At 43.9% G+C, this 26727-nt stretch overlaps 1 long non-coding RNA gene across 1 annotated transcript in view; it reads right to left on the bottom strand.

The window, feature by feature from the left end:
- Positions 1-14264: 14264 nt before the first annotated feature.
- The window catches only part of LOC141726963 (uncharacterized), a 51543-nt gene continuing 39080 nt past the window's right edge, over positions 14265-26727 (bottom strand). The window contains exon 4 of the long non-coding RNA XR_012577923.1: positions 14265-18562. This is a non-coding gene — a long non-coding RNA (uncharacterized LOC141726963). The remainder of the gene's footprint in view (positions 18563-26727) is intronic.

The following is a 26727-nucleotide window of genomic DNA, read 5'->3' on the forward strand; positions in this document are numbered from 1 at the left end:
AAGGTAAGTCCATGGCTTGGTGTACTGGATTTTGTCCTCACGAATTTCCATTCCTGCCTTTTCAATGGCTTCAATAGTCTTTTTCACCGTTTTGTCCAAGTAAGCTTTGTCTGAAGCACACACCAGAATGTCATCCATATAGTGATAGATGAGGGCGTCTGGGAATGATTTCCGAATGGGAGACAGGATGTGAGACACGTACCACTGGCTGATAGTCGGTGAGTTTTTTAGTCCCTGAGGAAGAAAACGCCAATGATATCTTTTGAGCCGAGCTTCCTTGTTAATAGAGGGAACGGAGAAAGTAAACCGTGGAGCATCCTCGGGGTGCAGTGGTATGCTGAAGAAACAGTCCTTAATGTCTATGACAGCAAGTGTCCAGTCTCTAGGCAGCATCGATGGGGAGGGCAGGCCAGGCTGAAGAGGGCCCATGTCCTCGATGACTTCATTGATTCTGCAAAGGTCGTGGAGAAGCGTTCACTTGTTAGTACCAGGCTTTGGTAGAACGAAGACTGGAGAGTTCCAAGGGCTGTCGGACTCCACTATGTGGCCTTTTTTGAGCTGTTCTTCCACAAGGCCGTTTAGGGCGCACAGCTTGGCTTTCTTTAGGGGCCACTGCTCAGTCCAGATTGGCTTGTGGCTTTTCCAGGTGAGACGGGGTATTTCTGGCAGCGCGCTCAACTCAGTGGCCCCAGTCAGAAATCCTGAATGGGAATACGTAGGGAAGCACCCCACTGGGATAAAATGTCTGTGCCCCAAAGGGTGATGGGGGCCCTTACCACAAATAGATGGATGGTTGCCAGCTTGCCTTCTGGCCCTTCAACGAGGATGTTGTTCTTGCTCCTCATGGATACTGTAGTTCCACCAATCCCGGAAATCATGCCTGCAACAGGTTGTAGATCCCAGTGTGCTGGCCAATCTGAACGGGCGATGATGGTCACATCTGCACCGGTGTCCAGCATCCCTGGCTGGTGCGTCTTCTCTCCTTTGTGGGAGAGGCCACACTCGATGGTAGGCTTGGATGGTCCCATGACTTGTGCCCACATAGCTGTAGGGTTGAGAGGAATCTGTTCCCTGTGATTCTTTGGGAGTAAAAAGGCTTGAACTATTGGAGTTCCCTTAGAAACAAAAAATGCTAAGTCTATGCTGTATACCTGCACGAGGATCTCTTGTCCTGGCTGCACTGTCAGCACTTCTGGAACAACGAAGATTTCCTTCAGAGTATTAAGTGAGTCACCTGTAATTAAAATGTCTAAAGGACTCCCTTTAGGTCCATATTTTCCTGTGGGAACACGGTGAACATTCTTATCATTAAAGTCAATGGACAAAGCAGTTAGCAGCTGTCGGCGGGTACCCCTCTGGGTTGTCCCGTGGGTTGGGGCTTCTCCTTTGGGTCTGGAGCAGCCTGGGTTGGTGCCTGATTGGGTCTTGGTGGCCTTTGATTTGTGTTCTGCCCCCGAAGGTCGAACGGGCGCCTCAAGGAGTTTAAAGGACGTGGCTGATAGCGTTGCTGATGTTGGGGCCTTTGATAATAATTACGATGGTATCAGGGAGGTGATCGCTCCGGGCAGTTCTTTATATAATGCCCTAGTTCTCCACAGTGATAGCATTTAGCTTGTTCCTTAAAGGTTATGACTGCATATGCACCAGAAACTCCTTCAGCAATACCCTTAGCAACTGCTTGCGCCACTGTATTTTCAGTGGACATGTGACGTGTACAGCATTCTAGCATTTGCTCTATAGTAGGGTCTGTATCCACGGGTAAAGACCTCAAAATGGCCTTACATTTCTCATTTGAATTGCTGAAAGCAAGCTTACATAAGAGTTCCTTTCTTGCTTCTGCACTCTCTATTTGTTTCTCCAAAGTATCTCTAAGTCTGTCTACAAATTTTATAAAGCTTTCTTCAATGCCTTGTTTTATAGTAGAAAAATGCATTGTTGGCATTGACTCATCCTGCATAAGAAGCAAGGAGGTTTTTCCTGCAATTGCTACATCCTGCAGCGCTTCTTTATTCAGCGTTTCCATTTGTTCAGCTGGGTTTTGAAAGTCTCCTTCGCCAGCCAACTGTTCTACTGTGAAGTTGATCTTAGCAGCATCAGCAGTATATGAATCTGATAATGCTTTTAAGTGTTTCTTCCAATGCCTATCCCATAACAAATATTCTGCCGGTGACAGAAGGCATTGTGAAATATGTTTTACATCGTGAGGAAGCAAGACATGTGCAGAGAACATTACTTCTAGGAAATTTCTAAAGATAGGTGAACTACGACCATGTTCCTTTGCTGTATTTCTCAATTGCACTAGTTCCTTATTAGAAATTGGTTTCCATGTCTTGATATTAGATTCCCCACCATTCCTTCCTTGCTTATATTGGACTGGAAAGGCTGTGATTTTCTGTGCTAGGTCCCAATTCCCAGACTTCGTAGCTTCTATATTAATAAGAGTCCATGGGTCTATATTAATTGCATCAAAATCAGATTCATCAGAGGAGCTTTCATCGTCTGAGAAACGCTGCGAGGGATATGCTACCCGTGAATTATTTTTTTTCGTTTAGAAGCACTTTTCAAGGTTTTCAATGACTGGCCAGGTGTTGGCACTATTGGTTGAGGGGTGGCAGCACAGCAGGGACCGGATTGGGTGGGTGAGGGGACGCCACAGGTGGTCTCTGATCCTATCGGGTGGCAGGAGGGTTGAGTGGGGGGTTGGAGGGATGCGTGGGGGAAGGGGGGGTGGGTGGGCTGGGGATGCATGCCTGGGGGGTTAGGGGGTGCACAAGCAGTGCCGTTGGTTTGGGATAGTACAGGTATAGGGGGAGCTGGTGTTACTGCACATGTGTGCGGCTCGGCGCAGGGGGACAGGGTGTGGGCATGGCTCGGAAAAGCGGTGGGAGGGGCTCATTCTTGGCTCCTCCTCTAACAGACTGAGTGTAGTTATTAATAAATTCCCAAAACGTACAACTGGAATTGGGATGCAGGGTAGGATGAAGAAACCATAAACCATACATATCGTAAGGAGACGCCAGTATCTTTGTAAACGCTTTATAAATCATTATCACCAAGGCCAGCACCACAGCTATTCCAATCCGTAGCCCTCTACCGTAAAAATTACTTCTTATGGACAATAGTCCTAGTGACCAGAAAGGTATTGAAACCTCAAAAAGGTCTAGAGCCCAGAGCCACACGAAGGCTTTCACAACCAGAGACATCAGGGGTCCAAGCAGCATGGCTACTAACTGCTTTAACAACAACAAACACACAATTAATAGGGCTTTTTTCCACCTTTTCCAGCCATGCGTTGGGTGCCAATTCATGTATTTGTCCAGGTTTAGAGCAAATTTGGGGAAGAATCCCCCAAAGGAGCCCCGGTGGGAAAAGCAGATGCAATCGGCCCCTCCCCCCAACTGGTCTGGGAGGGGAAAAAATACCTCCTTGGAGAAAGGCGGAAAAAACCTGTTTATTAAACAATGAAACCAAAACAATATCAAACAATGAGACCCCTTGCCACTCTAAAAGAGATGAAAAACTGAGAAAACCCCGGGTTGTAGCTCAGCTCACTCAGTCTCTGATCAGTCCCTCCGGTGCTGGAATTGTCGCAGGCCAGGCCTGGCCCGGTGGGCCACAGGTGCAGCTGCCGGTGCTCTCCTGGGTGTTCAGTCCAGAGCAGTTTCAAGAGGTCCAAAGAAAAAGGAAAAAAACAGTCCAGGGAACTTCTCTGCCTCAGCTAGCTAAACTAACTAAAAGCAAAGGAGAGCTCTGTCTTGCTGTCTGTTCATCCATAGACAACACAGTCAGGAGCAGGAATGTGGGGGAGTGGAGTGCAGTGTCTGAAAACAAAACTGCGCGCATCTTCTCTCCCCCCCTTCACTCTCTGGAACACTCTTAAAGGTACAAAACTTATTATTCAACATAAACAGAATGAGACAATTGGGGATAAAAGCATCATATAGTCAACCCAGGACACCCCCCCCTGCTACCAGAAGCCAGGGTGGGGAAAACCAATACAGAAGGCACTAAAACTTTCCCATACTGACCAAATCTTGAGGATTAAAATCTTGACCTATGTGTTACATAATTTTAAAGCGAATCCACCAACTCTCTAGTGTTAATTGTTCAATTTTGAAAACCTTTTTTATTGAGTTAAATTCATCTAGCCTAAAAAACTGGAGGCTGAACTCATCCAACCTCTTAAATCTCAGTTAGTTTTAACACTTTGCTCGAATTGAAGTACTGACTCTTCCTTTAAATATATTTGTCATTCTTTCCTCCAATTCTAAATAAGGTTGATTTGTTGCAAGCCTGTTCCTAGAAATTAAGTATGTTTTCCAGAAGTCACTGGTAGCAGAAGGAAGTAGTATCTGATACAGCTTACTTTTAATTTAGTATTAATTGGAGCATTTATCTTAAAATATTTGCTTTATTCACTACTTCCAGGAGTATGCAAGAATTCACTTAAAGAAGGCAAACTTTCCTGAAATAGTTACACAGTTGACTAGTAGATCATTGTAGGTCTCTTCTGTCAGGAAAGTCAATCCACAAACACCAGAGGTTTATGCCCAAAAAGGGGACAGAGGACCCCTGTAACTTTATTCGAATAAAGGGAGAGGTCAATGGCATTTCCCATGGGGACTCTCAAACTTTTGAAGGATGCAGCCTCCTTTTATCATAATTTCCCAGCTGCATTTCCCTCTCTCTTTCTCCATTGGCTGAGGTACTTGAGAGGTACAGTCTTTCCGAATCAACTAATATATCCCCTTTCTAATGTGTACTCCCCCCCTTTTTATTTTTCCTTGTGTCACTGTTCTTTTTCTCTAAATCTAGAGATTTAGCACAGTCTTGAGTGGGTAACAGTCTGTGTCAATTAGTGGAATTCCTATGGAATTTATGGTCCCCCCCATTGCTTCATTCATCTTTCTGTATCTGGCCTTATCTACCATCAGGCTCACAGTTTGTTTGTAAAGACACCTTCTCATTCCTTTCAATCTCTCCTCTTCTTATTTTTTCAATAATTTTCTTTGAAAACCTTAATTATCAATGCCTTAACTTTCTGTTCTTGGGTCCTTTTTGGTTTTGAAATTATTTGCAGCAACATCATTTTCTGTCCTTTTGTAGCCATTTCTGGATCAGTAAGCATAGCTACTGCTTGCACCGCCTTGATCACATGTTGAATAAGTTGCACTAAGCAAGGTATCAAAGTCTATCTTTGACACCTCTATCTTTGCAGCCTGATCTACCTGCTTGCTATTTTGGTGCTCCTCATTAGTCCTACTCTTGGGGACATGGGCATCTACATGGTGGAGTTTCACATATAGCTTCTCTACCCGAGCAGCAATGTCTTTCTGTTCTTCAGTAGCCCATACTGGTTTTCCCCTACACTGCTAATTAGCCTTTTTCCACTTTTCCAGCTATCCCAACAAAGCATTGGCTACCATCCATGAATCAATGGAGAAGTAGAGCTTTGGCCACTTCTATAATTCAGCAATGTCCAGGGCCAGTTGAATCACTTTCAGTTCAGGGAGTTGGCTTGATCCACTTTTCCCTTCAGTAGCTTCTGTGACCTGTTGTGTTAGGCTCCATACAGCTGCTTTCCACTTTCATTTCATCCCTACAATGCGACAAAAAACATCAGTAAAAAGAGTGTAGCGTGTTTCTCTGCTGGCAGCTGGTTGCACAGTGGAGCTTCTTCAGCACATGTCACTTGCTCTTGCTCCTCTTCATCTGTGAGACCAAAGTTTTCACCTTCAGACCAATTTATAATTATCTCTAAAATCCAAGGGCGATTCAGTTTTCCAATATGGGCACGCTGTGCAATGAGGGCAATCCACTTGCTCCATGTGGCATTGGTGGTGTGGTGGGTAAAGAGAACCTTTGCTTTGAATATCCACCCCAGCACTGGTAGCCAGGGTGCCAGGAGGAGTTGTGCTTTAGTGCCAATTACCTCTGAGGTGGCTTGGGCTCCTTTATAAGTTGCTAAGATTTATTTTTCTGTTGGAATGTAGTTTGCTTCAGACCGTCTGTAGCTTTGACTCCAGAATCCTAGTGATCAGCCTGGAGTTTCACCAGGCACTTTCTAATAAAGGCTCCAGCACAGCCCATGGCTCCCAGTTGTGGAGTAGAGGACGTTCTTCACATCTGGTCTTGTTCTGAGTGGGCCAAGGGCAGCTGCATGAGCGATCTCCTGCTTAATCTGGGCAAAGGCTTTCTGCTGTTCAGGGCTCCATTGGAAAGTGCACTTCTTGCGGGTGACCAAATGGAGAGGGCTCACAATCTGGCTGTACTCAGGAATATGCATGTTCCAAAAGCTTAGGGCACGTAGGAAAGCTTATGGTTCCTTCCTGTTGCTTGATGGAGATATTGCTGTGATCTTATTCATGACATCAGTGGGAATCTGATGCCGTCCATCTTGCTACTTTACTTCCAGGAATTTGATCTCTCAAGCAGGTTCCTTAAGTTTGCTCTTGATGGTGAAACCAGATTTCAGGAGAATCTGGATTATTTTCTCTCCTTTCTCAAACACTTCTGCTGCCATGTTTCCCCACACAATGATATCATTGATGTACTGCAGAGGTTCTAGAGCCTCACCATTTTCTAGTGCAGCCTGGATCAGTCCGTGGTTGATGGTAGGACTGTTGGTTCCAGGTGTACTCCATGGTCTACCAAGTGAAGGAAAATTGAGGCCTGCATTCTGCTATCAAAGGAATGGAGAAAAATGCATTGGCAATATCTATAGTGGCATGCCGCTTCGCTGCCTTGGACTCCAGCTCATACTGGAGTTCCAACATGTCTGGCACAGCAGCACTCAATGGTGGAGTCACTTCATTTAAGGCATGATAGTCCACAGTCAATCTCCATTCTCCTTCAGATTTGTGCACAGGCCAAATGGGACTCTTGAGAGGTGTGTGGGTTTTCCTGACCACTCCGTGGTTTCCAACTCATGGATCATCTTGTGATTGGGAATCACAGCATCTTGAGTTTTTCTGTACTATCTGTGGTACACTGTCAAAGTGGCAATTGGTACTTTTTGCTCTTTCCCTTTCAGAAGGCCTACTGCAGATGGGTTTTCTAATAGTCTAGGCAAGGTCTTCAATTGCTTAATGCTTAATGCCCTCTGTCTCTATAGCAGATATCCCAAATGCCCACCTGAGTCCTTTTGGGTCTTTGAAATACCCACTTTGGAGGAAGTCTATGCCCAAAATACATGGGGGTCCTGGGCCAGTCACAATAGGGTGTTTCTTCCAGTCATTTCTAGTCAGGCTCGCATCAACTTTCACTAAGGTGAAATCCTGTGATCCCCCTGTCACACCAGCAATAGAAACAGATTCTGCCCCTACATGTCTCAATGGGATTAGTGTGCATTGTGCACCAGTGTTGACTAAGGCCTCATATTTTTGTGGTTCTGATGTGCCAGACCAACGAATCCACACAGCCCAAAAAACACGGTTTTCCCTAGCCTCTACCTGGCTAGAGGCAGGGCTCCTCTAAGCCTGGTTATCCTTCCTTCCTGGGGTGCATGTCTTAGAGTTTCCTTCAGTGGGATCATAAATGTCATTACCACCATACCTGGCAGTTCGGCTATGGGCAACTGGTGCTGCGTCCTTTTTGGTGAAACTTCCTCTCTGAGTCCTGCTCTTCTTTAATTTACACACCTATTGCGCCAGAGCAGCAGTGGGTCTTCCATCTCATCTCATGCTTTTCCCACAATCACACAGGAAGAACTGTGACAGTGTTCACAGGGGTCTTAGGATGAGGGAAGAGATGAGGATCTGACTCCATGTTTCAGAAGGCTTGATTTATTATTCTATGATATATATTATATTAAAACTATACTAAAAGAATAGAAGAAAGGACTTCATCAGAAGGCTAGCTAAGAATAGAAAAAGAAGGAATGAATAACAAAGGCTTGTGGCTCGGACTCTCTGTTCAAGCTAGCTGACTGTGATTGGCCATTAATTAGAAACAACCACATGAGACCAATCACAGATGCACCTGTTGCATTCCACAGCAGAAGATAACCATTGTTTACATTTTGTTCCTGAGGCCTCTCAGCTTCTCAGGAGAAAAAATCCTAAGGAAAGGATTTTTCAGAAAATATCATGGCTACAAAGAACCACAGCTCACCTTGTGGGGTGTACATTCTCTCCCTATCTGGGGAATGTCTGTGTTTGGTTCTAGAACCTCTGATCTGTACTGCCAAGATTTGGAGAAGGTTATCCATAATGTCTTCTTTGAGTTTCTTGTGAGTCTCCTCTATCTTCTAATTTTTGCAGATGTGTTTCCACAGTTGCAATTCTTGCATGTGTTGGGCCATGCACGGTATCTGCATATGCTCAGAGCTTTTTTGCCATATCAAGCATGGTCTCATTTCTTTCATCCCACTTCATCATTGCTAAAGCAGAAGCGTATTCTTGTGGCCCAAGTAGTACAATTTTCACCACATTACAGGTGTACATGCTACCAAGTCTGGATTCTTAGGCATTGCTGGGTCTTCTGAGAAAACAATCTCTGCCACCACCATTTCTCTCAAGCGTTGGATCCCTTGTTCTATGGTCTTCCATTGGATTTGCTGCACGTAGAGAACCTCTGCACACAGATATCTTTGTCCCGCACTTCCCAAGATCTGTGCTCAGAGACTGTGAGGGTCAGCTCCCCTCACCATTCCCTGCTCAATGACTGGATCATGTGACAGGGATTCCAAATGCCTCACTTCAGTACCATCCAGAATTGTAGCTTTGCCTGCAGCGTCCCAAAGACAAACTAACCAACTAATTTTAGATTCATCAGGTCGTTGGGTGTACTCCTTCCTTAGGCGACAAAGGTCCTTCAGGGAAAAGGACTCAATAGTGACTTCTGATTTTGAAACAGTTGCTGGAGCTGACTTTGAGGGTCCTTCCCCTGGATCATCATCGTCCACTGGCCGATTGGTTTTGATTTTGTGCTTCTTTCCCACGGTAGCGACTGCCAGTGGCTTAGGCTCACTGTCTGGTTAAGCTACTGGCTTAGGTTTACAGTCTGGTTTAGCTGCAATTTGAATGACTGGGGTATCTGCTGCCACAGGGATACATGTCCTGGGGTGACTTTATGATGCTGGTATCCCCATTGTCTTTTTGCTCAGAAATGGGTGCTGTAGTTTTAAGCTAGGCCCAGAGAGACAGAGAGGGCAAAGAGGGGGGAGAAGTAGTGCGCAGTTTGTCTGCAGAAGCTTCACTTTACTCCCCTGGAATTCCTGTCTCATGGACTGTGTTGCCTAGCCCGGACAGAATGAGAGAGATAAGGCTCTCAGTGCTTTTGGAGTTCTCGGCTTTTGCAGAGAGAGAGACGGAGATTTTCTTTGCTTTTATTCACTGGTTTTCCTCATTAGCTACAGGAAAGGCTTTCCCTGGACTGTGCCTTCTTCTTCTGAGACTGTTCAGCTACTCTCCAGTCCAGGACATCAGGAGAATCACCATGGGGCCCTCAAGCTGCATGCCAGGCCTGGCATGCTGTGCCTGAGCCCCAGAGCAACTGAAAGACTGAGCCACACCCACAGAAAGACTTTCTGAATTTTCCATCTCTTCAGAACAGCAAGAAGTTTTATTGTTTAATATTATTAATTTTCCATGCTTGTCAATACTTTGCTTGTTAAATAAACAGGTTTCTTCCACTTCTCTCCAAGGAGACTTTTCTCCTGAATCGGTGAGGGGACAGGCTGCTGAATTTTGTCCTATAGGGAAACATCCCTTTGGAGGTTTCCTCCTAAAATTTGTCCCAAACCAGGACAATGGTAAAAAGATGAGAGTTGCTACAGCACATAAAAGGGAAAAAAGCATTTGTTTAACCCATAGTCCACCAGGTAACCACTAAAACATGTACCATTCCCATCCTTTCCACATTTAGACTGGTATATGAGCTAACTTTCTTATTCCCTTTTTATTTGTTTCACTACTTTTCCATTGTCATCTATTTGTCAACAGCAGTTTGAGTAATTTAATTTTCTACACACTCCCCCTTCTTCTACTAATAGATAATCTAATACCATCCAATGCTGAAATATTGCATTGCTCATCTGAGTGGATTGGTCAGCAAGAAGGTCAAGAGCTGTAGCTGTGTTCCAGATTGCAAGGGAAGATGTATTCTATTACCATTTGTATGGCAGTTGTCTTTTGTCAAGTGGGCAGTTTGCCTTATCTCTTCCACAATCACTCCTCCCTTGGGAGGAGACATCTGCTGATAACAGGCTATTGAATGTCACTGCACGATGGATAAGAACTATGTCATCCCATTGTGACATGCTCCGCCCAGAAGGAGGAGCCAAGCATTGCTACCCAGATATAATCTGGAGATTCTGGAATACCAGCACAGCTTCTCCACTGGATTTCCCAGAGGAAGAGCAGCTGCCTCTTCTTCCACTGGATTGTCAGAGGAAGACTACACCCTTTTTCTACAGGATCCCTGCTCCAGCAGAACCACACCTGACACTTCAGGAGGACTGCAGCCACATTTCCAATTAGACTGCTACCAACACCCTGACCAACAGGGTGTCAGGTTGGGTTCTGGCTCTGTCAGTGTTGTTCTAGTGTCCTGCATTGTTTATTTTATCCTTTTTTTTCCCTCTTTCCCTATTAAAGAACTGTTATTTCCTGCTCTCATATTTTTTTGCCTGCGAGCCCCTTAATTTAAAATTTATAGTAATTTGAAGGGGTGGGGAGGGTTTACATTCTCCATTTCAGGGGAGGCTCCTGCCTTCCTTAGCAGACACCTATCTTTCCAAACTGAGACAAGCTGTCTGGTTGGTTATTATTTCAAAGACAGCTTGTAACCTAATTATCCAATATAAATGTGTTGGGAAGGATGAAAGTTTGACAAGAAAGTCTCACAGATATGTATGTTTGGCAGAAAGATTTTTGAATGTATAACCTGAGAATGAAATGGAGATGGAAGCAAGTTTTGATATAGAAGAAAAGAATTGCTGAGCCAGTCTTAGTAGATAACTAAGAAGGCAAAGGGTATGTTAGTTAGAAGGGGTTTTTATGACTTAGAGCAAAGGATAAACCCACCTCAAACAAGATGTTTTTACCACACAGAAAGATAGCACAGGCAAACAAGTCTGCTGATGTTGCAAGTAGAAAAAGGTCTCAGAAATTTCCACTGCAAGAAAACTGAAAACCAACTCTCTTAAACTGTGATGTACTAACTTTTAGTGATTGGAGAATAGAAACATGAATATGGCAATTATAGCACTTATGATAGGCTATAGGTAAAAAATAAGGTATAGAGTGGTTCTTCTGTATTAAGATGCTCAGCAAAGTATATAATGCATTGTAACCAAAGCTAAAGGGTCTCCAGGCTTGCCTGCAGCTGGAGCTGACAGCTGTAGGCACAGGCTCTGTTGCCCACGACCCTGGACTGCTGTAACATCTTGGATGCAATAAACTGCATTTTGAAGAGCTGCGTGGAGTCTCACATCCCTCATTACAGCTCTTACATAAATGTGTTCTCTGGCACTTGATATTAATTCATTTGGATTCCAGGTGGGTGGTCCATAATGTATGATTTGCTCATGTGGCCATTTATCTGTTCCCCACTTTTGGGTGCTCCCTCCAGCCAAGGATGCATCAACTGACCTCTTTTCTCTAATTAGATAATCATATACCTTGATTCCTAATGGATTTCCCTGAACTTGCGGTAGCAAAGAAGAACAACGCTTTAATATACCCTACATAACATATTCCTGACCAGTTTGGAGGTAACCTGCGACAGGCATGTTGGCCACCCATGCATGCCCTGTTGTCAGATCCTCCTGGCCTTCTGCTGACCCAACAATTTCTAAGGTTAAAGGTTTTTTCTACTTCTCCTAGGACTAAAAAAACAATTCTCCCACCTCTGGCCCAAACCCAACTGACAATATAAAGGTAAGATTATTATGAAAAACATTCTAATGGTGTAACATGATTTCCTAATCTAATTCTCATGTTGTCTTCCGCACCACCTGTGGCGGAAGAAGGTGCAGAAACAACTAAATATAAAGAAAACAATGACAGCGAGGATTAGCCCCCAGTGACTGGAGATCCAAAAGGAGGGATGCCCATACAGGCTATTTCAGCAGACAGTCTGTGGGTAGGCACACGGGGTTTCTCCCATTGTCGACACACTGGTTACTGCTCTGGTCCACTACTGCAGAGTGTCAGTCGTGACCTCCCATCCTTCTCCAGCTGAGATGTCCAAGTTTCTGGGGCTTTAGAGATCTTGACCAGAGTGTGATGGGTCCACCACTGTTCAGCTGTCTTGATGGCTATTTCTGTGGTCAGTAAAACTTGGAAAAGTCCATGTCACTTTGCCACTAGTGGTACTTTTTTTTGCCCCTCAACTAGGACCCAATCTCCTGGTTGGATGTTATGAACAGCAAAGTCTAAAGGCAGGGTCTGTGCCAACTGAGCTTCCTGCCAAAGAGGTTTCACAAGAGACAGTATCCTGGCCACATATTGTTTTAAATACACATCACTTATTTCCACTCCTCTACTAGGTTGAGAATTATAAGGGTAAGGAATTCCAAACAGCAATTCAAAGGGAGATAACTGAATATCTCCTCTGGGTCTGGCCCTTATTCTTACCAAAGCCAATGGCAAAAGCCATACCCATGGCATCTTAGTTTCTATCACAAGCTTCAAAAGGTGTTTCTTTATTTCTCCATTCATTCTTTCAACTCAGCCTGAGCTCTGGGGGTGCCAGGGGGTATGGAGGTTCCATTGTATTCCTAAAGCAGTCATAACCCCTTGAAGAACTTTTCCTGTAAAATGAGTTCCCCTATCTGAGTCTATTGCTTCCACAATCCCATATCTTGGAATTATTTGTTCCAAAAACATTTTAATAATCGATCCTCTAGTTGCGGAAACAGTTGGAAATGCTTCTGGCCATCCTGTTAACTGACATACTATTACCAGAAGATATCTAAACCTTGCCACTTGGAGCATTTTGGTAAAATCCACCTCGCATCTTTGGAAGGTACCTACAGCCCAAGGCCTCCCTCCCCTGGCAGTTTTCTTTGTAGCCCTGTTACTGGTTTTAGCACAAATCAAACAACCGTCAATAGCTTTATTTGCTAAAGTAAAAAGACCCACAGTAACATACATTTTGAGGAAGGCTTCTGCCAGTCCTTGAGAGCCCTAATGGCTCCCTTCATGGAGTTGTTTTAATACCTGTAAGGCCAGAGCTTTTGGTATCCACTGCATACCATCCCTTGTAAACCAATTATCCCTTCTGTCTTTCTGTCTTAGTTTAGGGCAAATTTGGGAGAAAACTTCTAAAGGGGTTCCTCTAGAAAGTAGATTTAATCAGCTCCTCTCTTAATTGGTTTGGAAAAATATTTCCTTGGAGAAATGTGGAGGCCTTTGAGCCTATTAGGGGAACTTCTGGGATATTGCCCTGGAAGAATTTACTGCAGGTTTAGAGGATACCTCAATGGTTAGGGTGAGACAAAAGGGGCTTCTCCCATGGTGCTCTGCAGTGTTATGTTAATCTGCCCTTTCCCCATACCTCATTGCCATTTGCCCTGCCCTTGTACTGCCCCTGTGCCCACAGATGATTGGCTCCTGACTCCATACATAACCCAGGACCCTGCACTGCTTGTCTTTGTCCCTGGACTCCATCAGTGTGACTCTAAAATAAACCTCGCTGGAACTCTATACAGAGACCCTTTCAGTCTTTCTTTGCTGATCTTTCTGTGGTGTGAGTGTGGATTGAGTGACTGTACTTGCCTGAGAGGCTTTCTTAGAAGACACTTTTGGGAAGTAGCAGCAAAACACCATCCATTTTAACCACACTGCTAAAGAGAAAAGTGGAAAATTTTTGTTATTTGTTTATTTAGTAGCATTTATCAGCACAAAAAAAAAAAGAGCAATATTAAGCAATAAAACTTTTTGCTGCTCCAAAAGAGATGACAAACTCAGAAAGTCCCTTTAGTGAGCTGTAGTTTGGCACACACTAAGTTTGTTATCAGTCTCTCTGGCAGTGGAAACGCTGCGGCCCAGGCCAGGCCTCGATGGGCTATAGGTATGAGCTGCCAGTGCTCTTTTGGGTGTTCAGTCTAGAGCAGGTTTAGACAGTTCTAAGAGAAAAGAAAAACTACAGTCTAGGGAACTTCTCTGCCTCAGCTAGCTGAAAACTAGCTAAAAGCAAAGGAGAGCTCTGTCCCACTGTCTGTCTGTGCTGCAGACAACACAGTTGGAATGTGGAGGAGTGAGTACAGTTTCTGAAACCAAACTCTGCATTTCTTGTCTCCCCCCTACACTCTCAAAACTAGTTTTAAAGGTGCGAAACATATTTCTGGGCTAAACAGATGAATGGGGACACAAGCATCATAAAGTCACCCTAGGACATTCCACCCCTTATATCTATATCATTAGTTTACTACCATAACTAATATATATTCTAACTCTACTAATACATATATTTTATATATATATATATATATATATAGTGTGTGTGTATATGTATATATATAGAAAATGGCAGTAACATTCAGCAAACAGTGATATTTACACATGGTTCTCACTCAACAATCAGATCTTTCTGTGGTCCATATAGTGTTCTTTCATCTTTTTGCATTATTCACCATGTGTAACTTAGTCTCTGAGCAAAGACAACCCTATGGACAGGTTTGTCTGTATTCAAGGTAGAATTGATCTAAATCGTCTTCCTTAACAAATTTCTGACGTGTATTATTGGGACTTTGTTTACTGTATGTAGGGGCTTAGATTGGGTAGGACCTGCTGCGCTGGTGGAACTTTGGGTGTTAACTAACCAGGTGGCCTTTGCTAGATGCTGCTCTTAATTTTTGAAAGATCCCCTACCCAATGCTTTCAAGGTGGTTCTTAATAGTCTATTGTACTTTTCTACTTTGCTTGTAGTTGGTGCATGGTAGGGTGTCGCTATAGAGTCCCACATGGCGCAAAGGACTAGGGCTCCATCAGAAGGCTGTTTAGACTTATTTATTGAAGCAACATGTTGCTTTTATAGTTTTACAAGATGTTTACATTTACTTAACAAACACATATGTGACGATGGTCACAGGGGTCTTATGTTGAAGGAAGAGATGAGGATTTGACTCCATATTTCAGAAGGCTTGATTTATTATTTTATGATATATATTACATTAAAACTATACTAAAAGAATAGAAGAAAAGGTTTCATCTCAGAAGGCTAGCTAAGCTAAGAATAGAATAGAATGAATAACAAATGTTTGTGGCTCAGACAGAGAGAGAGCCAACTGTGCCGTAATTGGCCATTAGTTACAAACAAGCACATGAGACCAATCACAGATGCACCTGTTGCATTCCACAGCAGCAGATAACCATTATTTACATTTTGTCCCCAAGGCCTCACAGATTCTCAGGAAGAAAAAATCCCAAGAAAAGAATTTTCATAAAAAGATGTCTGCGACACACATACACTGCCCATTGGTCATAAAGAAGAAACAATGCTTTCAATAGGTGAAAGGAGCCACACCACTGCGTAAGCAAACCAAAGTCCAGATCTCTAGCTTGCACTTTTTTCTCTCTCTTTCTTCACGTTGTCATAGTGATAGCCTTGGTAAATTCCTTGAAAGAGATATGAGGCTTTCCTAATCTTCAAGAAACCTTCGCTGGCTCACAAGAACAGCACAGAAATGTCTTTCCCACAGTAGGGAATATGGCACACCCACTCAATGCTATGTTCTTTAGCTAAGGTGTTGATAAGGCTATTCTTGAAATGAGTTTTATTGTCTGGCTCAGTCCTCTCAGGCGTCCCATGCCTCTAAAGGACTTGCTTTTCAAGACTTGAGATGGTGTTATGGGCTGTAGCGTGAGGCATAGGGTAGGTCTCCAGCTGTCCAGTGGTGGCTTCTACTATTGTGAGCACATAGCACTTACTTTGGCATGTCTGGGACAGTGTGATATAGTCAATCTGCTAGGCTTCACTATATTAATATTTGGACTACCATCCAGCATACCATAGGGGCTTTACTGGCTTGGTTTGCTTGATAATAGTAAACATCTCACAATCATGGATAACTTGAGAAATATTGTCTACGATTAAATATACTCCTTGGTTTTGTGCCTACTTATAGGTAGCATTTCTACTCTGATGACTTGAGGCATTATGGGCCTATCAAGCTAGGAACAACTTTCCTTTGTGTTGCTAATCTAAGCCTATTTTTGACACTTCTATCTTTGAAGCTTGATCTACTTGCTCATTGTTTTGGTGCTCATTTGATCTACTCTTGGGGACATGCGCATCTACATGGCAGACTTTTATAAGCAGTTTTTTTAGCTTGATAGTGATGGTTTTTACTCTTCAGCAACTTAAATTTGTTTTCTTCTATGCTGCTAATTAGCTTTTTTCTATTTCTCGAGCTATCCCCACAGAGCATTGGCTACTATCTATGAATCAGTGTAGAGATAGAGCTATGGCTACTTCTATCTTTTAGCAATGTCTAGGGCTAGTTGAATGGCTTTGAGTTCAGTGAGATGGCTTGATCTATCTTATCTTTTATTGGAATATGAATCCCAATATTACCAAGTAGATTGTGCCTGGGCCAGTCTGTCCCTTGCTGCTGGGCCAAAGGCGGCAACTGTGGTGTATCACCCCACAGACACCTTTAGCTTGCTGGAGGTTGCAGCTGGGCACCAAATAAGTCCAGGCTTGTTAGGAACTCTGTTTACCTCAGGGGAGGACGCTTCAGGCGATGGTGAAGAGAAAGGAGACGGATTCTGCCGGAGGGTTATATCCAGAGCTTTATTCCATGGTCACAGAGGTCTGAATCTTGGTTACAGCTCCAACAGAATATCAAGCATATGGCTTGATTCGGCTTTTAAGCTCCGGGAGAGGGGGAGGGAAGGGACAGGTGGGCCACCAACCAGGTGGGAAGGGCAGGGTCTCAGGGGAGGATGACACCTAGACAGGCCAATGACCTCTGGGCATAGGGGCATCTTTTGAACTTGACCAACCACACGACGACCTTCATGGAATGTTAAGCCTGATTGACAGGACTCACTCAGCAAGGGGGTGAGGGGGAAGGGAGAGAGGTATAGGCACACCTGGGAAGGGACCCGGAAGTTTAAAACAGGACATTACAACACACCGCAACACTCTTTCAGTAGCTTTTGTGACTTGTCATGTTGGGCTCTATATGGTTGTTTTCTACTTTTGTTTTATTATTACAATGTGGCAAGAACTATTAGTAAAAAGAGCGTAACGTGTTTCTTCTGTTGGTAGTTGGTTGTATGATGGAGCTTCTTTAGTACATGTTATTTCTTGTTCTTTTTTGTTAGCAAGACTAAAGATTTTACTTTTAGGCTAATTTGTAATTATCTCTAAAATCTTAGGGTGATTCAATTTTCTAATATGGGCACGCTGTGTGATGAGGGCAATTAATTTGCTCTATGTGGCTGTCATGGTTTTGACATGGGAGGAATTTAGGGAAGTGATGTAAAAATTTTTGTGTAACTAACAGTCTGTTGAACCACTGAGAAGCTAGACACACCTCTGTGAAAGACACATGTTAAAGCTGAAAGAAACCCAGGAACTTCCTCTTTCTTTTCTGGCCAGAAAGAAGGTAACAACCCCGGGCCGCTGGGTCCTGTTTGGCCCGGCCCGGGAAGCCTGCCAGGCCCTGTCCCGGGCTGGGCAGGGCAGGCTCTGCCACGGGGGGAAACCGGGCCCCTCTCCGGGGGCTCTGGGGAACTCCGAACCCCATTGTGGCCGGGCTGGGCCCCAGCAGTTTCCGGGTGGGAAGGGGGGGAGGCTGCAGAGCCCTGGCTGGAGCAGGGCTGGTTGCGGCTGCTAAGATCTTACCATCAGGTCCCCTCCCCCCAGCGTGGCTGAGACCAGAGGCAGCCCTGCCACCATGCAGAGTGGCCCTGCGGCTGGAATTGAATGCAAAGAAAACAAAAAACCAACCATGAAGCTGATCCTGACACAGCCCTAGCCGCAGCTCCAGGCACAAGTTACCGGCGGGTCAGGCAACCATTTGAAGGACCCAGGTAACATAACCTCTTTCAGTACTTCTGAGACAGAGTAGGGATCCATCCTGAATTAGGTGAAGTGTCTAACAACAGTGAAAAGTCTGTGAGGCCAAAGCTGAAGGAAAAACTCACATGCCAAGACAGCAAGGAGACAGAGAAAGAAAAACAGAAAAGACCAGGAGGTCAATTTGCCCCGACCTAGAAATTCCTTTGATAAAGAAGAACTGGTGCTAAGTGTCATGCGGGATGAATATGTATGAACTTATTGTGAAACTGTATGCATATGCATTTGGAAGGGGGATAAAAGGAGGTCTGAAACCTTAGGGGGTACGCATGCCTTTTGAGGAGAATTTTCTCCTGTATGCGTCCAGCGACGTAAATAAACATACCGAGCTTTACAACTTTTATAAAGTTGTGAGGTTTCTTCTTTTCTCCGCAAAACATTATGGCGAGCCAGGCAGGAGTTCTCTGTCCCCGCGGGGGCAGGGGGGATAGACGGACCTCCAAGGCGCGCCCTAGGATTTTTTTTCCTGGTGGGGGTCCGCTTGTCTCAACTTGCCACCTGCGAGGACAGACAAGGACTTGCTGGCCTGCGGAGGAAGATACGATATGTACTGAGGGGCCCCCAGGGGGGAGGAAAGAGAGCAAGGGAGTAAACCACCCAGAGACGTCTGGGTTCAGCTGATAGAGCATCTGTATTAGAGATGGGTTCAGCTGATAGAGCAGCTGTATTAGAGACGGGGTTCGTCATTCTGATAGAGCAGACCGCCAGCGGCTTTGGGGGTAAGCCGGGTGAACCCGTGTATGTGTGTATTGGGAATTCATAGTTCTGATAGAGCAGAACTGGTGAGCCCGTGTGTGTTTTGTTTGTGTGTGTGTGTGATGTCCGGACACTGTGTTGCTGTATGGTTAATGTGTGTGGTCAGTGCACTGTGTTTGTGATCGTGCAGGTGATAAGTGTATGGTGTATAAAAGAGAGTAAATCTACAGTGCGCTACAGTGCGGGGGGTCAGTACTCCCCGTGTTTGAAGCAGCCGAGTGAGGCCAGAGGCGCCGGCTGCAGCAGGCTGCGGGGGCAGGGAGAGAAGTGCCCTGCGGAGAAGCGAGTGGAGGAATGTCAGTGATGGTATTTATCGTGTTTGAATGTAGTGATTTGTGTAGATTTGGTACATTTTAACCGTGAGTATGAGCTCAGAGAGTTCCTTTGCCTTGGATGTTTGGACTTGATCTCTAGACTGTGCGCTGTTATTTTGATTGTGTCCAGGAAAAATTGATTTGAGTAAATGCCGAATTATGGTATGCTGTGTTGTGTCGAGAAAAGTGAGCACTTTGAGAAATAGGCCCTTTCCCAGTGATTTTGTGTGGTGATTTTCTTCTGCTGCATTGTGGTAATTTGATTCTCAGATTGTATAGTGGTGTTTGTGGAGATTTTAAGATTTAGTTGCAACAAGAGTAGCATTTTACATAGGAGAACTATAGTATGGTGATTTATGCTTAACTACAATAAAGCGAGTTAAAGGAATTCCAAGAATTCTCCCCCTCACAGCAATTCAAGCCTTGGCTCTAGTGAATTTGAGATAAAGGGGGGGGTGCATGTGTCTGTGGGCATATCAGAGTTTCGGCTGTGAGTAGCACAGCCTTTTTGCAAAGCAGTAAAACAAGTGTAAGTAGACACAGTGCTTAATTAGATTGTGCAAGAAGAGAACTAGAAAAGACTGATATTTTGTAAAACAGAGTTTATATAGAAGGGATGGATGAGATGAATTAGTTAATGAGACTTATGAGATTTATGAGACTTCAGTTGGTACTGCAGTAAGTCTTTACTGGAAACAACCTGCTGTAAGGATTTAAAGTTCTCTGTAACAAACAGAATAGCCTGCCTTTGTGGGCAATTTCGGGGAGCCTTTGGTACATCAAGAGGCTGGCACGCTGTGTGAGGTGACAGTGGCTGTGCCCTGGGCACAGGGACAGCTCTGGCTGCCCCGTCTTCCCAGGGAACACGGGAATGGCCTGTGGGCAAAAGCTGGATGTGCAAGTATTATTGCAGTGCGGTGTTTATGAGAAACACTGGTATTGCTGTTTTGCTGTTCTAACAGGAAGATAAATGGGATAGAGTTTTTGTATGCTGAAATGTCTTTTGTTTTAAGAAATCACCCAGAATGACAAAGAGACTATGAGATCAGACCGCCCTCTGGTCTTGGCCCTTGAAAAGGAAAACAAGGCAAAGAGAAAGCAAATCAAACATGTTGTTCAGCATGCAGCATAAGATAGCAACGTATGAAATCAGGCAAGGATTATCATGCTGAAATGCAGAGCAATCACAGTTCGCAAAATGAATACATATGATTTGCTAAAGGCTCCTCCCAAGGTAAGGGAGGAGGGGTAAAGATGACCTCCCCAAAAGGGAAGAATTTTTGTCGGCACAAGGGTAATATATTCAGTTTTAAATAAAGCTTTAGTACCTGTGGAGAATGTTTATGTTGTAGTGTGGGGAATGAACAACTGGCCAGTCTGAGAAGGCATGCTTTTGCAAAGCTTTGAAGTAACATGTGTACTATGTGTACCTAAAAGCTTTTGAACAATTCGCTCAATTTGCTAAATATTCTCAAATGAGAAACGTTACTCTGGAGGCAAATAATATAAAGATGTTAGGCTTAATATTAACAGACACTGAAATTAAGAAAGACATTAGTAAGGAGATATTAGAATAAGTAAATAAGTGTTTTTGAGGGTATGGGCCTCTGCTGTACCAGGGAGGGTGAAAAATGCTCCCCCATGGTAATCAAGCTTAATGAAAGAACACAACCAGTGAGAACTGAGTAGTACTCTCAAAATAAGATAAGGAAGGAATCAGTCCAATAACTGATAGTACTGGATTAAGGGCTGTCAATAAGATAACACAGAATTCTACCCTGTGGTAGCAAATCCATAGACCTTACTAACTTGTTTAACACCTGAGCTAACCTGGTTCACTGTTTTAGGCCTAAGAGATGCCTTTTTTTGCCTCCCTATCCACGAAGCCAGCCAGAAAATTTTTGTATTCAAACTCAAGCTCACATGGTCCATGTGCCTGAAGGCTTCAAAATTCCCCGCTCCGATTGGAGAACAGCTTGCAAAGACCCAGAGTCCCGGGAAGCTCCACAAGAGGAAAGGAGACTGTTGCAGTACGTGAATGATCTTCTAGTAGCCACTCGGATGAGGGAAGTGAGAGAAGCCTGGACGGTAAGCCTTTTGAATTTCCTAGGACTCCAAGGATGCAGAGTCTCAAAGAAAAAGGCACAGGTAGTGAAACAGAAGGTAATCTACCTGGGGTAAGAAGTGAATGCTGGGCGGCAGACTTTAAGGCAGGGAAGCCCTATGCCAAACCCTGAACCCCAGACAACGAAAGAACTGGGTAGTGCCAGCTGTGGGTTTATAATTATGGACTGTTGGCCAGACCCCTCTATGCTCTTATTGCCAATGGGAACTGAGATCTCCAGTGGACAAGAGACACCACACGGGCCTTTCACCAGCTAGAGAGTGCCCTCATGTCGGCTCCAGCTTTGAAACTTCCAGATGTAAATAAAGCATTCTTTCTATTTTTCCATGCAAGGAATTGCCCTAAGAATATTGGCTTAAGACTTGGGTCCACACTGAAGGGCAGTTGCTTAGTTCTCTAAGCAACTAGATGCAACAGCCAAAGGATGGCCAGGTTGCTTCAGAGCTGTAGCAGCAGTTGTGCTGAACATTCAAGAGGCACACAAGTTTACCCTGGGACAAAAATGACTGTGCTAGTGTCCCACACAGTGTCCGCAGTACTGGAAGTAAAGGGTGGCCACTGGCTTTCACCACGGAGGTTTCTGAAATACCAGGCCCTCATGGTAGAGCAAGATGATGTAGAGATAGTGGTGACTAATATTGTCAACCCAGCTTCTTTTCTCAGTGGAATCAAGGAGAAGCAGTACACCATAGTTGCCTAGAGACCACTGAAGCTACCTACTCCAGCCGCCCAGACTTAAAGGACACTCCTCTGGACGATGCAGAGACCTGGTTCACTGACAAGAAAGCGACATTGCAAAGTACACAGTGACTACCTGCAGAGAGGTAATAGAGTCTGGACCCTTACCAACAGGTACCTCTGCACAGGATGCTGAGATAAATGCATGGACCCATGCCTTAGAAACAGCAAAAGGCATTCAGAGTTGTGCATGGAGCCATCTGGAAGGAGAGGGGACTGCTGGCCTCACAGGGAAAGAAGAGACAATCCAGCTGCTGGAAGCAGTTCAGCTACCTGAAAAAGCATATTAAGGCACACCAGAGAGTGAGCTTAAAATTGGAGGAAAGAAATGAGCTGGCGGATGGAGAGGCAAAGAAAGCAGCAAAGGGTGAGGTACAGATTTTCCTCAAAGGTAAGCCATGATACAATAATACTAATCAAAAGAGATGTACAGCTGCAAGGGGTGGGCTACCATTGAAAGAGAGCTAGTAATCCCTTCCCATTTTCGTGGTTACTAGTGAAGGAAGGGCACTAGAAAACACACTAGGGCCTAACTACTTAAAGCCTTTTATAGAGTGTGGCTCCTTTCTCGAAATGACCAAGGCTGTGAGTGATACAGAGTGCATTGAAATGAAGTGTTGACTTTGAAGTAGTAATTCCCACAGGCTTTCTAGAACACACATCTGATTGAAAGAATTGTTGTATCGTTGTCAGGAATCTATATGCCACTATCACTCAGGTGAGCTGATAATGTGATCCTTGCCTCCAGACTAACCTCAAAATACCCCCCGGGCCAAAACTCAGTCAGACTGGGAGAGGCCATGAGCCTGTACAGCAGTGGCAAATCAACTTTTCAGAACTCCCAAGGAAAGGGGGGTATCAGTATTTACTGGTATAGATAGATACATTTTCAGGGTGGCCAGAAACATTCCTCACCAGAACTGTCAAAGCTCAAGAGGTGACCAGATCATTTTTACAAGAGATAATACCACGCTTCAGAGTTCCAGCCACAATATCCTCAGATAAAGAATCACATTTCATTTCCAAAATAGTGCAACAGATTAGTAGCCATCTGGGCATAGATTAGGAACTTCACACCCCATACCGCCCCCAATCAAGCGGCCATGGGGAGAGAATGAATCATTTGTTTAAGCAGCAAATCATAAGACTGGGGCAAGAAGTTAATCTACCCTAGCCCAAGCTCTTCCACTAGCACTATTGCAAATTCAAACTAAACCTTTTGAGCTAAAGGAATGCTGAATCCTTTTGGAATGCCTTATAGAAGACCATATAGAATACAAGGGGAATGTCCAGAATGTCCACTTACATGGTGGCATTAAGCAAACAGCTCAGAGAAATTGAGAAACATGTGGCTGGAACTCGGAGCAGGGAGTTAGATAGCCTGGGGATGATGTTTATTTTAAGTCTCTTACAGAGAAGACTTCGGAACCACAGTAAGAGAGACCACTGCAAGCACTTCTCACCACCTTCACTGCAATCAAAATCAAGGAGCAGAATGCCTGGATCCATCACTCTCGGGTGAAGAAGGCCCAGAAGCCCCTTCAGGAGTGACACCAGGAGACAATGAACTGAGACTAAAACTTATTCGGGCAAAATGAGTATATTGCGGTCGGGAGTAGCTCATACTTTAGTGTACAGAATTGTTTTGTATGGAATTATAACTGAAGTTTTAGAACTAGAGAGTACCTCTACCCAAAGCAATGCTGAATGGCCTTGGTCCCTGGCATTTAATCAGTATACTGGATCCATGGGAAAACCTTCTGAGATAAAAGATTTAAACATATCCACTGTAGTAATCCACGAGAATCAGGTATGTGAGGAGCAAGAATAGCAGGAACAGGAACTGTGAACACTTCAAGGAATCTGAGGAGAAGAAATCAAAGTAAAGTGCTTAGTCATCAATAGGATGACTTATGAGAGACCAGATGTAATTAGTGTCTGAACCTCCCCTGGTGTATATGAACACCAGGAAGTCTGTGATAACCTAAGTGAATCAGACTGTTGGTGTAATTTCACCCTGATACAGCCTGTAGAAATGACCTGCCTTTGAGCTCAAGTTACTGTCAGACTTTCATTTGAATTCAAAGTGGACACTGCACTTTTTACCACAGCGGGACCTTATACATCCCATTCTAGTTCAGACTCTACCCAAACTCCAAACTTGAACCTAACGTAGTAAAAAATGTGAATGAACAACAGCTATTATTCAATCCAGAATGGTCTCACAAATGTGTAGAGTTGATAATGCAAATTAACATCTCAAAAATCCAACCAGCCTGCTCCTCCTTCCTAAAAACTTCCTTTGAGGGCTGGACAACATGGTCACAAAAACAGGCATATCTCAGGAGCAGAACAAGAAAGGAAGGAGCCAGCTCTCCTGGTGCCTAATACCAGGAACACCAAGAAATCATTTTCCTTAGGTCATTTTCCAAGCTGGTTGGCTGAACCCCCAGGCAATGGCTGGTAAAGGGTGCTGAACTGCGGGTGGTAAATTAACCCAAGCAAGGAAGGTGATTTTCCTTATTTATAGCTATCCCTTTTCCTACTGAGATTTGGATCAGTGATTGTCCCAGTCTGAGGCGGTTGGATTCTGCTTAAGAGGTAGAGAGAGAGAGACCCCCTCAGAGCTCAGCAGCAGGCTGTAGGATTTTGAGCATCACTTTTGTGCTGAGTGTTTCAAGTAGCAGAAACCTGATCCCAGTTTCTTCTGAGGCACTGCAATGAATTTAGGCTCTTCTCTCAAGATGTCCCCTCCATTATTTCTACCCTGAACACAGTCCATAGCTTGATCTTAGCTAGGGGCAAGGTGGGTGAGGTTTTGTAGACCAGGAGAGACATTCCTGCTTGCCACACATCTGAGAAATCAGGTGCTTTGGAGGGGGAGGGAGAGGTTAGATTCCTTGAGGTCTCTACATTTCAGAACAAACATCTGCCTCAAGTATGACCTAAACCGCTGTCAGATACACTTGTGGAGTGTGTCTGAATTTGTAGTATGAGCCCAGCACATCCCTCTGGCAGGGAGGGATGGTCATGGACAGAAAGCAGTTCCTGTTCCCCATAACAAACATCTAACTGGCATATTAGGGACAAGATTAGGAGTTTTAAATGGAATTGATTCAGAAATACTGATGAATAAACTGGCTGCTGCAGCAGGTAGCCTAACAAAATTGAAGCAGCCTTTACAGTAATCTCTATTGGCATTAGGAACTAGCCAGTGACAGATTTCAAAAGTACTGCCAAAGTAAGGAAGTATGAAGAGGCCGGGGACCAAGACCACAAGTTGATAGTAGAAGCACTTAGTATAGTTCAAGATAATGTGTCTTTAGCTTTCAGATGTATACAAGCACAGTTATGGATACAAGCAACAGCAGATCTGATCATATAGGAAAGGGTTGAAAGTAATTTTCCAGCTGAAATTCAGAAAATTGTGTGGGATAATGCAATTGATTTTGAAAGGAAGTTTCAATCCTGGTGGACTATGGTGAATTTCACCTATGATCCTGTTTCTAATGTGGCCACTGCCTTTGTGCTTACCATACGTAATGCCACTGTTTATGTTATCCATCCCATCATTGCCCTAGGATTAAACCATGAAAAAACAATACTCTATCCTTCAGAACATAGAGTGTGGGCACAAAAGATGAATGAAAAGTGGCAGACAGTAAACTTAGAATTCTGCATTACTAGAGAACAAATGAGATTCATTTGTGAAAGCAATACTGCTAATGCCCAGGATGTGTTTGTACACTGAACAGAGTATTTGCCACTTTGAAATTCATCCAGTCACTGACCAGAAAACTGTGCTCGTATATACTGGAAAGGGTGTGTATGCCTGAGAACTGCTTGTGCTGCTGTACAAATTGATAGCAATGATGTTATTCTGTTTAGTAGAAACCATTCTAATCTCTGTATTTGTAATTTTGTTAAGATTATTGGGTGTGATTTTTAGTATTTGGTACCAGTAACATCCCACCAGCTGATTACAGCCAATTACACAATGTATCACAGACTACCACCTACCCCTATCGGGGCGAACCTTACATTGGTAAAGCAATTAATTAAGCACCAAGACCTATTAAAAGTCTTGAAAGAAATCCAAGAAAGTGGAAAGAAAACCTTAATTACTGTCCAACATGATACAAAGTACATAACCAGAGTTCTACAAAGAATAAAATAAAATATGGATCATCACTGGTGAAATGTGATCTTTGGGTGGTCACCAACTGCAAATGGAATCTTTAATAAGTTGTGCCACCCTATTCTAGTTTTACTAATATTAGTTGGGATAAGCTTAGGATTATCTATTACATTGTTAATTTGGAACTGGAGGATACTACAACGAATGGCTGTACTAACCTCTTTATCAAACGTACATAGTGAAGCATTAAAAGACACTTATTGTCATGAAAGTTTTCATTAAGTAAAAGAATTTACTTATTTCCTAGGAAAGGGGGGAATGAGACAGAGTAGGGATCCATCCTGAATTAGGTGAAGTGTCTAACAACGGTGAAAAGTCTGTGAGGCCAAAGCTGAAGGAAAAACTCACATGCCGAGACAGCAAGGAGACAGAGAAAGAAAAACAGAAAAGACCACGAGGTCAATTTGCCCCGACCTAGAAATTCCTTTGATAAAGAAGCACTGGTGCTAAATGTCATGCAAGATGAATATGTATGAACTTATTGTAAAACTGTATGCATATGCATTTGGAAGGGGGATAAAAGGAGGTCTGAAATCTTAGGGGGTACGCATGCCTTTTGA

This window comes from Zonotrichia albicollis, chromosome W (genome assembly GCF_047830755.1).
Source record: "Zonotrichia albicollis isolate bZonAlb1 chromosome W, bZonAlb1.hap1, whole genome shotgun sequence".
NCBI classification, from domain to species: domain Eukaryota; kingdom Metazoa; phylum Chordata; class Aves; order Passeriformes; family Passerellidae; genus Zonotrichia; species Zonotrichia albicollis.